The 15150-nt window shown below is 45.0% G+C and overlaps 1 long non-coding RNA gene across 1 annotated transcript in view; it reads left to right on the top strand.

The window, feature by feature from the left end:
• The window catches only part of LOC141146815 (uncharacterized), a 50939-nt gene extending 36137 nt beyond the window's left edge, over positions 1-14802 (top strand). The window contains exons 2-5 of the long non-coding RNA XR_012244985.1: positions 10057-10209; positions 10573-10643; positions 11613-11758; positions 13765-14802. This is a non-coding gene — a long non-coding RNA (uncharacterized lncRNA). The remainder of the gene's footprint in view (positions 1-10056; positions 10210-10572; positions 10644-11612; positions 11759-13764) is intronic.
• Positions 14803-15150: the final 348 nt, after the last annotated feature.

Raw genomic sequence — 15150 nt, 5'->3', positions numbered from 1 at the left:
GTTACACTTACCGGTAACTGTGTTTCTGGGAAGTCTTCCAGGATGGCACCCTGAGAGATGACTGGTCCTCCTGACAGGAAACACAATCAAGAAAGAGGTTAAAAACCCCGCCCCTCCCTGCACTCCTCAGTTGTGCAAAAGTATTGACCCACACCAGTGCATGAAAGTGAAACAAAAACACCTCCAATGTACCACTATATAAAAATACAAACCGGGTGGGAAGTAGGCCTGCCATCCTGGAAGACTTCCCAGAAACACCGTTACCGGTAAGTGTAACTGGTCATTTTCTCAAGTCGTCTTCCAGGACGGCACCCTGAGAGAAGAGCAAGTAGCTCAGGCCTACCTTAGGGCGGGACAACCGCTTGCAGGACCTTCCTGCCGAAGGCCAGGTCCTGGGGTGACAGCAGTTCCACTCTGTAATGTTTCAGGAACGTGTTCTGGCTTGACCACGTTGCTGCCTTACAAATTTGATCTACCGATGCTCCGGCTCTTTCTGCCCAAGAGGTTGCCAGAGACCTTGTAGAGTGAGCTTTCAGATTAGTTGGAGCCGTCTGACCTGAATGCTCATAAGCTATGGTAATAGCCTGTCTAATCCATCTAGCAATGGTCGTTCTAGAGGCCTGTTCGCCTCTTCGAACTCCACAAAAATTGACCAACAGATGCTGAGTTTTCCTAAACTCTTTAACTTTTTCTAGGTAAAGTAACAGACATCTCCTGACATCTAATGTATGGAAGGCCCTTTCCCTCTCGTTCTGTGGATTGAGACAGAAGGAGGGTAAAATAATCTCTTGAGACCTATGGAAGCGTGAAGCCACCTTGGGAAGGTACAAAGGGTCCTGCCTGAGAATAATTCTGTCTTCTAACAGGCGGAAAAAGGGCTCCTTCATAGAAAGAGCATGCAAATCACCTACCCTTCTGGCTGTAGTAACAGCCAGAAGGAAGGCGGTTTTAAAAGAAATCAGTCTAACTGAAGATTGAGCCAACGGCTCAAAAGGTGCCCTGTCAGGGCTTCCAAGACTAAAGATAAATCCCATGGTGGAGATTCCTTCATTTGCACCGGGGAAAGTCTCTCTCTAGCCGACAAGAACCTCTTAATTAAAGGATCTAGAGCTAGTTTAACATCCAAAAAACTAGACAAATCTGCCACCTGAACCTTCAGAGTCTTGGTGGCTAAACCTCGGTCTATTCCCTCTTGTAGGAAGTCTAAAATAACTGGAATTTCTTTCTGGGGAACTTTCCTCGCTTCACACCAACGGGAGAAAGCCCCCCAGACTCTAGCATAAATGCGCCTTGTTACCGGCTTTCTACTCAGTAACAGGGTGTCAATCACTCTCTCTGAACACCCCTTGTTGCGCAGGCTCTCCCTTTCAACAGCCAGGCTGTCAACCTGAAGAAACCGGGGTTCGGATGATAAAGAGGGCCTTGAAGCAGAAGATCCTGACGTTCTGGAAGCTGAACCGGAGGTAAAACCGCCCAGTTCCGCAACGTGGGAAACCAGGACCTTTTGGGCCAGCAGGGGGCAATCAAGATCAAATTGCCCCTGGCCCGAGTCTTTGAAGGATTCTTGGAATCAGAGCTAAGGGAGGAAAAGCATAAGCCAGACTGAAATCCCACTCCTGAGCTAATGCGTCCACCCCCTCGGACCCCCGTTCCCTGCAGAGGGAAAAGTATCTGTTTTCCCTGCAGGAGATCTATCTCCGGTGTACCTAGCTGTTGACAGACCATGGAGAATACTTCGGGGTTCAGCTCCCATTCTCCCTGTTGTACTGTCTGACGACTGAGGAAATCTGCCTTCACGTTGAAATCTCCCCTTATGTGCACCGCGGAAATGGACGGTATCTTTCACTCCGCCCATTCTAGAATCTCCTGTGTCAAGTTCATTAGGGAGAGCGACCGTGTACCCCCCTGACGGTTCAGAAAGGCCACTGTCGTGGAATTGTCGGAGAGGATCTGAACTTCTCTCCCCTTGATCTTGCTCTCGAAGGCTATTAGAGCCTCCCTGACAGCCAACAATTCCCAGAAATTGGAAGACGCAGTTCTGTCGTGTATCCCACACACCCTGAGCTTGCAGTTCTTCTAGATGGGCCTCCCATCCCCACGAGCTCGCATCGGTCGTTATTCTGACCGGCTGGAGCTGGGACCAAAGATGACCTGCCCCCAACCTTTGGGGGTTGAGCCACCAAAGTAAGGAATTTCTTATTTCCTGAGGGATGGCCACCAGAGTATCCAGGGATTCCTTTTTTCCATCCCATGAGGATAGAAGGAAGTTTTGCAGGGGTCTTGAGTGGAGCTGGGCCCAAGGTACTGCCGGGATACAGGAAGTCATGAGACCTAGAATCCTCATGATCAGTCTTCTGGACACTACCTTCTGGTGTCGAACTGAAGACACTGAAGCCATCAGTGCTTCTATTTTCTCCTGCGGGAGGATCACCCACAGGCCCAGGTAGAGCTTGGTCCTGAGAAGGAATCAGGGAGGATTTCTCGTGACTTATCAACCATCCCAGGGACTCCAAGGTGGATATTACCTTGTCCAGATCCAGGAGAAGGGACTCCCTGGAAATATTGTAGACCAACAGGTCGTCTAGATACGGTATCACAGAGATCCCCTGAAGGTGTAGGTAGGAGATGACCTCTGCAAGGATCTTTGTAAATACCCTTGGGCTGGCCCCCAGCCCGAAGGGTAGGGCCTGGAACTGCCAGTGCTGGGTACCCAGATCTGTGCGAATAGCAAAGCGAAGGAATACCTGGTGTTGTGGTAGAATGGGAATATGCAGATATGTATCCTTCAGGTCTATGGTGGCCATAAAAACTTCCTTTAACAGAAGCTTTCTGACCGTGTAGACCGATTCCATGCGAAATCTTTTGTATCGCAGGAAGGTATTTAATTTCTTTAGATTCAGGATTAACCTGGATTTCCCGGACGGTTTGGGAACAACAAAGACGTGGGAATAGAAACCCTTTCCTTGCTGATCCGCCGGAACTGGGAGAATGACTCTCTGACTCGCCAACTGCTCGATATTTTCCATGAGTCCTATGGCCTTTGGTTTCTCTCTGGGTAGAAAGGTCAGTATAAATGTCTGCGGAGGCCTGGAGGCAAACTCTAGCCTGTAGCCTTCCCTTATCCATTGAAGGACCAGAGGGCTCCGGGCTATCTGCTCCCACTGAGGGATAAATTGTGCTAGCCTCCCACCCACTCTGGTGCTGGCGTCACTTAGGATCCTTGTCTGCGATTTTGGGGCCGGAGAAAAGGAGAGCTCCCTTCTGTTTGGCTTTTCCAATACCCCATTTCTTTCCTTCCTTACGGTCCTTAAACCGGTTGTTAACCTGGGGGCCTCGAAAAAATTTCTTGGCCTTCTTAGGTTTAACCGGAAATTTCTTTCCCTTCTCCGTAGATCTGGAGAGGGTCTGGTCCAGTCCTGTACCAAACAGGAGAGACCCCTCAAAAGGAAGGCCGCATAACCTAGACTTAGAGGTATAGTCCCCATCCCAGGTCTTAACCCATATGGCTCTTCTGGCAGAATTGAGAAGAGCTGCTGTCTTAGCTGAAGTCCGCACCGACTCCACTGCAGCATCCGCAAGAAAGGTTACCGCCTTACCAATTACCTCCAGGGAATCCAAAGGATCCTTGGACTTGGAAGTACTCGCCACATGATCTGTCAATTTATTAAGCCACATGTTAGTATTTCTAGCTATACAAGCTGAAGCTAAAGCCGGATTTAATGTAGCCGCATTGGCCTCCCAGGCCCTGCGTAAAAGGGTTTCGGACCTACGATCCATTTGGTCCCGAATGTTACCTGCATCTTCAAAAGACAGGTCAGATTGTTTAGACACCTGGGCCAGAGATGCATCCAGTTTGGGAAGTTTAAAAACTTCTCCTGCTCTTCTACCTTAAACGGACACCTGCGTTTCCAGGTTTTAAACTTCTGAAGTTTATTTTCTGGCTCCTTCCACTCTCTTAGAACAATGTCTTTCAGAGACTGGTGGATAGGTAATACTTTGGACTGAGCTTTAGACAACCCCTGATACAGCCTATCCTGTACAGAAGTCTGTGCCTCTGGCTCCTTGATCTCCTCAGAAGCATAAATAGCTCCTAGGAGGCCCTCCATATCATCCGTAGAGAAGATATGTCGGCCTGGTCTGGAGCGTCCCTCCTCCTCCTGGCTATCCTCTGCGTTTTCCCCTTCTTCAAGGAGACTACGGCAGGGGTCTTCCACCTCCTCCGCCTCCTCCTCCGAATCCTGAGAAGATGGCGGTTTCTGCGGAATGGTGCTTACCTGTCTCACACTAGAAAAGTCACTATCCTGGGAGGATGAGCCTTCTCTGCTATCCTGCCTAGTATTGAGGCTAGCCTGAAAGGCTTTAAGTGTGGACAGCATTTCAGATTGTACTGAGAGAAAATCCCTCATAACTTCTGAAGTCTCCTTCCCTGACAATTTGTGGATGCATTTATAACAGAACGGCTTGGTGTGCTCTGCAGCTAGTTTGTCATTGCAGTACCCACACCTCTTAGTTCAGGAAGGATTTTTGGGTCTCGGTCTACTGGCAACACTCTGGGTTTCTGTGTCTGCAAAAACAAGAAGCCCGTTTAGCTAGTAACAATAAAACAGAGATCCCTTATGAGGTTAAGGCTAGAGGGCCACCCTCTCCCTTATCTCCTCCAGCCTGGTAGACTCACCCCCGGTGGCCTCCACAATAGCTGCAGACTCCTCCTGCTCCATTGCAGTCAGTGAGTAATGGACGCCTGCTCCTTGCCTGTTGTGCTGCTGCCTCTGCCGCCCGGAACTACCCCCCTTTATATACAAAGGGTCCTGCCCAGCTGGTACCTGTAGTCCCTGTGCTGGCTTCAGGCTCCTCATGGCGCTCCGAACACCGCCGCCATTTTGCCGAGGTCTCGGGCATTCGTGCTCTAGTGTCCGGGCCGCCGTGACGTCATTTCCTCCGAAAAGATCCACCGCAAAATGGCGCCGGACACACACACAGCCGCCGGCGCTGAGGCGGCCAGGAAACTCAGCAAACACCTACATCTTGCAGCAAACGGCAGATCTGGCAAATCCTCTCCAAAAACCGACAGGTAAGGAGAGGGGGGAGCAGAAAAATGGTCCCTGGAGTTCTGGAGACTCACAGTGCCCAGGGTCCTCCAGTTCTCATGGGGAGCTCTTCATTGCCCCCCTGAGAAATAGGGGAAATGAACCCCCCAGGAAGGGCAAGCCCTACCAGACCCAAAGGTTTTCCAAAAACCTGAAGTCTGGTTCCCAGGGGGAGACTTCCAGCCCACGGCCTTAGGTCTATAAGAAAAAAAACAAACTGTTTCGCTGTGGGGAAACACAATCAAAAACTGAGGAGTGCAGGGAGGGGCGGGGTTTTTAACCTCTTTCTCGGGGTGCCATCCTGGAAGACGACTTGAGAAAAAATTCCTTCCTGATCCCAGAGAGGCAATCGGATTTTCCCTGGATCAACTTTACTTATAAATGTTAGTACCCAGTTATATTATGTACATTTAGGAAATAATCCAGGCCTTTCTTAAGCTGGCCAGAACCACCTCTGGTTCACTAAGTTTTATAGGGGATAGATTTATGGCATTTTTATTTATTTATTTTTTTTTACTAGTAATGGCAGCTATCTGAATTTTTTTTTTTTTTTTATCGGGACTGCAACATTATGGGACACACATCGGACACTTTTGACACATCTTTGAAACCGTTGACAATTATACAGCGATCAGTGCTATAAAAATGCACTGATTACTGTGTAAATGTCACTGGCAGGGAAGGGGTTAACACTAGGGGGCGAACAAGGGGTTAACTGTTTCCTATGTGTGTTTCTAACTGAGGGGGATGGGGCTGTCTAGCAGGAGAGAGAGATCAGTACATAGTATGAACACACAATCTGTCTCCTCTCCCCTGAAGGAACCGAGATCTGTATGTTTTACATACATAGATCCCGGTTCTTGCTCTGTCACGAGCGATCGCGGGAGCCCGTCGGTCATCGCAACTGTCGGGACTGGCGTCGGCTCCGGGCGCGCGCATGCGCCCTAGTGGCCGAAAGGAAAAGCAACGTAAGGAAACATCGCTTTGCCAAGCCGAGTCAACCTGCCGCAGTAAAACTGTGGCGGCTGGTCGGCAAGCAGTTAACCACTTGCCGCCCGGCTCACGCCGATATACATTGGCAGAAGGGCACGTACAGGCAGATAACATACCTGTACGTTGACCTTTAAGAAGCGGTTTGCGGGCGCGCGCACCCACCACGACCTCCATGAGTGTGATCATGGGTCCCGCGGACCCGATGTCCACAAGGATACCCTCGATCGTCTCACAGAGAGGAAGAATGGGGAAATGCTGATGTTAACAAGCATTTCCCCGTTCTGCCCAGTTACACTGACACTGATCACAGCTCCCTGTAATCGGGAGTGGTGATCAGTGTCGTGTCACACATAGCCCCTCCCCCCACAGTTACAATCACTCCCTAGGACACACTTAACCCCTACAATGCCACCTAGTGGTTAACCCCTTCACTGCCAGTCACATTTACACAGTAATCGATGCATTTTAATTGCACTGATTGCTGTATAAATGTGAATGGTCCCAAAATCGCACCAAAACTGTCCGATCTGTCCGCCATAATGTCTCAATCAAGATAAAAATCGCTGATCGCCGCCGTTACTAGTAAAAAAAATATATATTAATAAAAATGCCATAAAACTACTCCCTATAACTTTTGCGCAAACCAATCAATAAATGCTTATTGCGATATTTTTTTTTTTTTCCAAAAATATATAGAAGAATATGTATCAGCCTAAACTGAGGAAAAAAATGTTTTTTTTAATATATTTTTTTTTTCCAAGGCGTCTTTCAGGACAGCACCTGAGAGATAGTGACTCCTCCCACCGGAACCAGGAAAACCTTCTTCCTCCAAACTTTAAAGGGAGGCACCTCCCTACCATACCTCAGTTTTCGTGTTTCCTCCGGCCCGGAGGGAGTATCTTTTGGGAAATCGCAATGACTCGTCCCTGCGGGTTGGCGGAAGATTAGGAGAGTTTCTTCCGCAGTGGTCAGGGATAACTTCAAATCAGTTTATTCTGACCACTCTCTCGCAGGGCTATACTCTCGAGTTTTCCAGAAGCCCCCCAAGAAGGTTTCTGTTAACAAATACCCCTCGAGATCCAAGGGCCCTGGTCATGAAGTCCTCTCTTGAGGAACTGATGCAGCAGGGTGTAGTAATCCCAGTGCCACCAAAGGAACAGCGGGAGGGATTCTATTTGCATGTCTTCCTGGTAAAAAAACCAACAGGAAGATTTTGATTAATTCTCAATCTAAAGCCGCTAAACGTAGCCATCAAGTACAGAAAGTTCAAGATGGACTCAATTTTCACTGTCAGAAATCTACTGACTCCAGGTTGCTTCATGGCATCAGTGGATTTAAAAGATGCATACCTGCATATTCCAACCTCGTCCCAATCCCGGAGGTATCTCAGGTTGGCGGTAGGGATGGAGGGCGGAATTCAGCATCTACAATTCAGAGCCTTACCCTTCGGGCTATCTTCCACACCCCAGATTTTCACCAAGGTGATGGCAGAGGCCCTAGCTCCGCTTTGTCTTCAAGGAATCGCAGGAATTCCTTATTTAGACTATCTGCTATTTTTCACCCCCTCAAGAGATGAATTACAGAAAAATTTAGGCAGAGCATGCAGCCATCTGGAGTCTCTTGGATGGATTGTAAATCTCCAAAAACCCATCTCAGGAGATTCGGTTTCTAGGGTATATAATAAATTTGGTAGATCAAAGGATCTTTCTTCCTTCAGAGAAGAAGGAAAAGATCCAGGATACAGTGTCTTTACTGCAGACCAACCAGCACCTGACGGTGAGGCGGTTAATGTCAGCTCTGGGTGTTCTGACTTCGTCAATGCCGGCTGTTCAGTGGGCAAGGTTACACTTCAGACATCTGCAGGCCTTTCTTCTGTGATCTTGGGATCACAATTTGGAATCTCTAGAATCAGAGGTAAAAATTCCAACCCAGGTGAAGGTCACTATGGTGGTGGAAGAGGCAGGATATCCTATCGGAGGGGTTAGTCTGGGCCTTTCCGATCAGTAAAAGGCAGACAACCGATGCCAGTTCCTGGGGATGGGGGGCCACCTAGAAAAGGGTTTCACTCAGGGAAACTGGTCCAGGAAAGAGGCGACAAAGTCCTCAAACTGGAGCGAGCTCAAGGCAATCGACTTGGCTCTGAAGTCATTCGCTCAGTCTTCAGGCTCAGCATGTTCAAATACTAACAGACAATGCCAGGGCCGTGGCTTATATAAACAGGCAGGGAGGTACAAGGAGCAAATCGCTGCAAGTACTAGCCATGGACATTCTTCGGTGGGCAGAAGGACACTTACTGTCTCTATCAGCAGTCCACCTAAAGGGGTCCCTGAACAGGGTGGCGGATTTCCTGAGCAGAAACCCCATTCAGGAAGCAGAATGGTCTCTGAACCCAGAGGTTTTCGCTATGATTGCCGAAAAATGGGGGCTGCCAGAGGTGGACCTGTTTGCCTCAAAGGAGAATGCCCTGGTTCTGCAATTTTTTTTTTCCCTAAACAGTCACAATGGGTCACTAGGGACAGATGCTTTGGCGTACCCATAGAAATTCCATCTTTGCTACGCTTTCCCCCCATTCCAGTTAATTCCCTTAATATTAAGGAAAATTCAGAAGGAAATGGTACCAGTCATCCTAATCACGCCCTTTTGGCCAAGAAGGGCCTGGTTTTCAACAGTTCTGAGAATGGCGGTCAAGCCTTATTGGCATCTGCCCCTCAGGCATGATTTACTATCACAGGGTCCCATAAATCATTCAGAGGTAGCCACTTTGGCGCTCACAGCTTGGTATCTGAAGAGCAGCTCCTAAAAAGCAAGGGCTTTTCCAACCGGATTATTTTCAACGCTATTATCAAGTAGGAAAAAGGTGACTAGGGACATTTATTCCAAGGTCTGGAAGGTTTATAATACATGGTGTACGTAATTCATCTGCCCAGGACCCAGGGAGTCTTGTTACCATTCTTGAATTTTTACAGGTTGGAGCCGACAAGGGACTAGCAGTTAGTACCTTGAAGGTGCAGGTTGCTGCCCTAGCAGTGTTCTTAGAAAGATCTGTGGCCTCTAATCCGTTGGTAACCAGATTCTTTAGATCTTACGAGATCCAGACCAGCACCGCTTAAGTTTTTTTCCTAAATGGGATCTGTCAATAGTCCTTCAGTCTCTAACAAAGAGCCCCTTTGAACCTTTGGAAGAAGCGCCACTCAGATATCTCACTTTTAAGTCTGTTTCTGATTGCCATGGTCTCTGCACGCAGGATCAGTGAGCTTAACGCTTTATCAATTAAGGAACCCTATTTGTCTATCTTTCCTGATAGGGTTATACTTAGAACAGATGAGAAATTCTTACAAAAGGTAGCTTCAGTACAGAATCGGGATCAGGACATTGTACTTCCAACCTTCTGCCCCAACCCAGCAGGGTAGAAGGAGGCTGGTTTCCACATGTTGGATGTCAGAAGGACTTTGTTATGTTACTTGGAAAGAACAAGGCTCTTTAGATGTTCAGATTCACTGTGTGTGCTATTCTCGGGCAGCAGGAAGGGTTGCCAGACTTCTAAGGTTTCTTTAGTAAGGTGGCTGAAACTATCCATTTCAGAGGCTTATTCACATGCAAGTGTGTCTCCACCAGCAGGAATTTGTGCACACTCAACAAGAGCACTAGCAGCCACTTGGGCAGAGAGAGCTGGTGCCACCCCTGAACAAATTTGCAAGGCGGCAACATGGTCAAGTTTTTACACATTCGTGAAACATTACAGGCTGGACCTCGCATCTGCTAATGATCAGGCGTTTGGCAGAAAGGTCCTGCAAGCTGTTGTCCCGCCCTCAGGGGATAAGTCTCTGTTATCCTCTCAGGTGCTGTCCTGAAAGACGCCTTGGGAAAAACCAAGTTAGACTTACTGGTAACTTGTTTTCCAGAAGTCTTTCAACATCCCGCCCTATTGTATTTAATATACTATGCTGTGACTAACGTATGTGTTTATGTGTTCCAGCCAGGGCCAGAGGTCTTCTCTACTACAACTGAGGTATGGTAGGGAGGTGCCTCCCTTTAAAGTTTGGAGGAAGAAGGTGTTTCCTGGTTCCGGTGGGAGGAGTCACTATCTCTCAGGTGCTGTCCTGAAAGACTTCTGGAAAACAAGTTACCGGTAAGTCTAACTTGGTTTTTTGGGGATATTTATTATATCAAAAAGTAAAAAATAATGCTTTTTTTTTTTCAAAATTGTCGCTATTTTTTATTGTTTATAGTGCAAAAAATAAAAACCGCAAAGGTGATCAAATACCACCAAAAGAAAGCTCTATTTGTGGGGGGAAAAAAAGGAAGTCAATTTTGTTTGGGAGCCACGTCGCACGACCGTGCAATTGTCAGTTAAAGCAATGAAGTGCCGAATCGCAAAAAGTGCTCTGGTCTTTGGGCAGCCAAATGGTCCGGGGCTTAAGTGGTTAAACTAAAAAAAAAAAATACATTTATTCTCTTACTATGGTGGGTTAACAGGAATTTTCTTTTACAGGACAAAGGAGAGCCAAAGTAACCAAATTCTTGGCACTAGATAAGTGCTTGCCATGTCAGGAATTTCTCCAGGTGAGAATGATTTTCTATTATGTATTTTTGTTGTTGTTCCTCTCTGAAACTTACTGATAAGCTCATCCATCTGTTTTATACTTCATCGTATCGATTTTACGCTAATTTGGTCAGCAAGATATAATCAGTCTTATTACTCATTATCACCAAATGTCAAGGGACCTTTGTTCCTTTCTCCATCTGCTCTGGTCCTGTCCACAGATACAAGATCACTGGAAGCAATTCATAACCTTCTTTGCATGAAATCATGGGTTCCCCAGCACAAATGAACACTCAGACATGCCCCCTTGGTATTTAGAATTACACATTTTATCTGTGTGCCTTTTTTGTTTACTGCCCAGAAGCTATTAGTTTAGGTGTGGATCCAAGCTGGGGTGCCTACCTTACAACAATGGAAAGTGGAGATTGATAATTTGCTTTTGCATAAGAAGGTGATCCATGACCACAAAATGTAAAAAATATGGGGTATGTGATGGGCAGAATCTACTTGCTGGCCATACATGGATCAACTTAGCAGGGAACAGCCGAATTTCGATAAATGTATGGCCGCTGTGGTTGAGCAGAAGTCATTTTACTGAATTTCTTCTTTTCAATCTTCCTGATGTGGGGGGAAAAAAGCTGCTCGGTCAGTGCTTCAGGTTATAAACGGCAGCACTGATCTGTGTACTCTGACAGCTGTCAAAATGCAATGACACATTGGAGAGAATTTCCTCATCCAAATAGATGTTTTTTTTCCTTTAACCTGCTGGTTGAATGGGGGGGGGGGGGGGGGCACTAATTTATGACCAGCCTTGCACACAGCCCCTACTCTGTAGAACATGGGTGCATGAATGACTTTGTCATCATGTTACTTTATGTCCCTTCAATACCAATAAAGACTATTTCAGATTTTAAAAAAATACATTTTGTTGTACAATTTATAAATGTATTTGTTACTTATAATTTCATATTGGTTTGTTTTTTAATTAGATTGTTGAAGTGAAGCATGACCCCAGCAAACCCGACTGCTTAGAGTATGACCTTATATGGCTGTGTGTCTTATAAGCTACTAAAGACCTTCTTAATGTAACTTCAAATACATGGAACATGCCTGAGAACAATGGTCTACAGAGCAGGTGAGTAAATGAGCACTGTCTGAGTGTGAAGGGTTCATTCATGCAATATACACCATAATGTTGGCACTGCACAACCAGAGCAAACCATAGATGGGGGGCTGTAGAACAACAAACCCCTCTTCAGCTTGATTAGTGATAATTTTACTTGTGTTCTCCCATTTAGTTCTGGTCATGGGGATAGTTCAAATGCTGCTTGGTTACCTCTCATTCAGAAATAAATTACAGCTGCATACTGGGTGGTATTGGTGGTCAGACAGATTTGGATATTATTGTGTCAGGTTAGGAATTATTTGGGTATCAAACAGAAATCTGTTTGGCCAATAGATGTTGCTTTTTGGGGATCCCCCCTTTTTTGTATGCAGTAATCTGACTTCAGTTTGTCTAATGCCAGTCATGGCATTATTCCCTACTGTTTTCATCTCAGTGTATAAGATTTATCATGCTTCCTTTTATGCTATGATTCATGCAGTCTGGCTCTTAACATAATGGGGTTGATTTTACTAAAGGCAAATATACTGAGCACTGCACGTGCGCTTGCTCCAGAACTTCGTAAATGAAGTAAAACTTCACTTCGCAAAGAATACTCAATCATGTGCAAGGAAAATAAAAACACATTTTTGTTTGTACATGATTAGATGATATTAAATCAGTAGGGAGTCCCTTAGGTCAGAGCGTCCCCTTAGATCTAGAGCAAGTGCACTTGCAGTGCACAATATATTTGCCTTTAGTAAATCAACCTCATTGTGTTTTTGTAGTTGAGAGACGATCAAAATCTTTTAATTCAGGATAACAAAGCATTTGTGCAGGTCTGTAATAGGCCATTATTATTGGCTGTTTTTCATCATTATAGGTTAATTTTAAAGTTTAAATTTTTTGGTCATATTTTATATATAATTTGCACGTATTTAACCACACATTCATCCACTTTGTAATTGGTCCAGCGCTGCACTGTCCTTTTTTGACTCTGTAATAAAATAGAATTTGGCACCTCAAATTGACCAGTACCTAATTTCAGATAGTGAGTGGTACAAAAATATTTAAAATATAATACAGCACTAGTGATACACTATATGAACAAAATTCTTAATATACTTCAATTGAAAATAAATATTTATACAACAAATACATAATGTGCAATAATCAATAAACATGATGTGCCTTGTGAAACATGTTCAATAAATAAAGATTCAGTGTCCTTAATAATCGGTTTGATCAAGATTACCCAGTGCAAACACAAGTTCATTGAGGAAATGTGAGTACTTTTGCAGACCATAGATGGTGCAAATTTCTTTCAGTTGTAGAAAAGAAATTTGCATCATTCCCCCATCAACACTGACAGTGCTGACAGGGGAATCCCCCCTGCCGAGACATTGGGGGTTATTTACGAAAGGCAAATCCACTTTGCACTACAAGTGCACTTGGAAGTGCAGTCGCTGTAGATCCAAGGGGGACATGCAAGGAAAAGAAAAAAACAGCATTTTAGCTTGCACACTGATTGGATGATAAAATCAGCAGAGCTTCCCCTCATTTCAGATCTACCCCTCAGATTTACAGCGACTGCACTTCCAAGTGCACTTGTAGTGCAAAGTGGATTTGCCTTTCGTAAATAACCCCCATTGTGTTCTCCCGGTGGGTGGCAGGGGAAGTCAGTAAATATTGCTAGCAGCTATAGCAGCCGCTAGCGATAATGGCAAGTAAATCTGCCTGGTTGATCGTCAGCTTGGTACATTCAGCCGTGCCCATACATGGTTCCTGCTAAACCAACTGAGCCTCGAACAGTCTATGGCCAGCCTTACTTCCCACACATGTGTGTTTTACTCCTTCAGTACAAGTATGCATCTCCCCAGATACATAGACCTACAGTTCAGCTGCTTCACAGGCTCTAAATGTGAAATTTAGTTCATGCTTTTACTATCTGCAACTTCTATAAAGTGTTACCTTTTTATATTTATATTATGACTTTGTGCTCAATTTAGTAGACTTCTAATGTTGATGTTTAATTATAGGTGGAATTTATAGTTCTATTGAACAAATGAAGCAAGAAGTCTTGAAAGATATGGGCCATGACCTTACTATCCCATGCAACTTTAGTGTCAGCATTCCTTGCTATGACCCAAACAATCCTCAGCACAAGAGTGCCTTCTCGCATTATTAATCCTCAGCTTATTGACATCAATGCTAAAGTCGGCCAACTGATGAGGGTGGAGAGTTTGATGCTGCAGAAGCTAATGACGCAGAGAGCAGTGGATCCACGGAAGATCCCAGTTTATACAGTACTGACACTTCTATCCTCTCTTCTTCAATTAATCCTGATGAGATCACTCTGGATGATGAAGATGAGGAAGGCGTCTCTGTGCAGTCTTTGGAGCCCTCTCCAGAATATTCCCCAAGCTTCTCCGGTTTCCATGTTCTGCCAGAGTCCATGGCTATTTCCTCAGATAATGCCATGGATTCAACCAACGATCAACAGGAACGTTCAGAGAGCAGTCACACTGAAGGCGAAAGAACCCAGAAAAGTAACTTAAAAGACTGAGCGAAAAGAACGGACGAGGTAGAGTGACGATTAAAAGGAAAAACCAGGCTCTCTACACAGGTCAGGATGAAGTAGAGTAGCCAGATAGGAACTTTCTCTGGATTGTGGACTATTAAGACTGCTTTAAAGCAATCATTGACTTACTTGCTGGTATCATCTCTGGCACAGGGTCTTGTTTTGTGGTCAGCATCAAAATTCATTTACTTTTTACTGTTTTAATATGGTCAGCATAGACTATCATCTGACTGAAGACGATCAGGTATTCTGTAGTAGTTAACGTTTTATATTTTTTGTTGCAGTGGAGTGGCTCCACCCAAAATGAATTTTTCTTTTAGTTGGAGTGGGAGTTGGGGTTGATTTTTCCAATCTCCAGCACAGGATCAAACCCTGCTCCTTTCCATCAAAGCTGGAAAAATGTGTTTTCGGTGGAGTTTCTCTTTGAATGTGCCCTAAGTTCCTTTAAAATTATACAGTCCCAAGGGGGGAAAGTGTGTATATATATATATATATATATATATATATATATATATATATATATATATAATATTATATTATATTAAAGTGTGTTGTTTTTTTTTGTTATGGGCAAAAAAATGTAAAATAAATCAGGACTGTTTGGGGAAAAACAGCTTGTTTGTCTTTACTATGTATTTTTACTAAATCATTGTTCTCAATGTGTTGGGGACAAATTCTCTCAGAATTTGCAGTCCATTTGTAGTACAAGAATGCAATGTAAAATCTGGCTGTTATAGGGCAGCAGAGTTTTGATAAATTAAGATGGGTCACACCAGTGCAGCTTTAAATTTGCGCAACTTCAAAGCTAGCTATCAGTGTGATTTCATGTGTGGCTTTCTGACAT

Source organism: Aquarana catesbeiana, linkage group LG06, assembly GCF_042186555.1.
Source record: "Aquarana catesbeiana isolate 2022-GZ linkage group LG06, ASM4218655v1, whole genome shotgun sequence".
NCBI lineage: Eukaryota > Metazoa > Chordata > Amphibia > Anura > Ranidae > Aquarana > Aquarana catesbeiana.
This window is presented reverse-complemented; position numbering and strand designations above follow the sequence as displayed.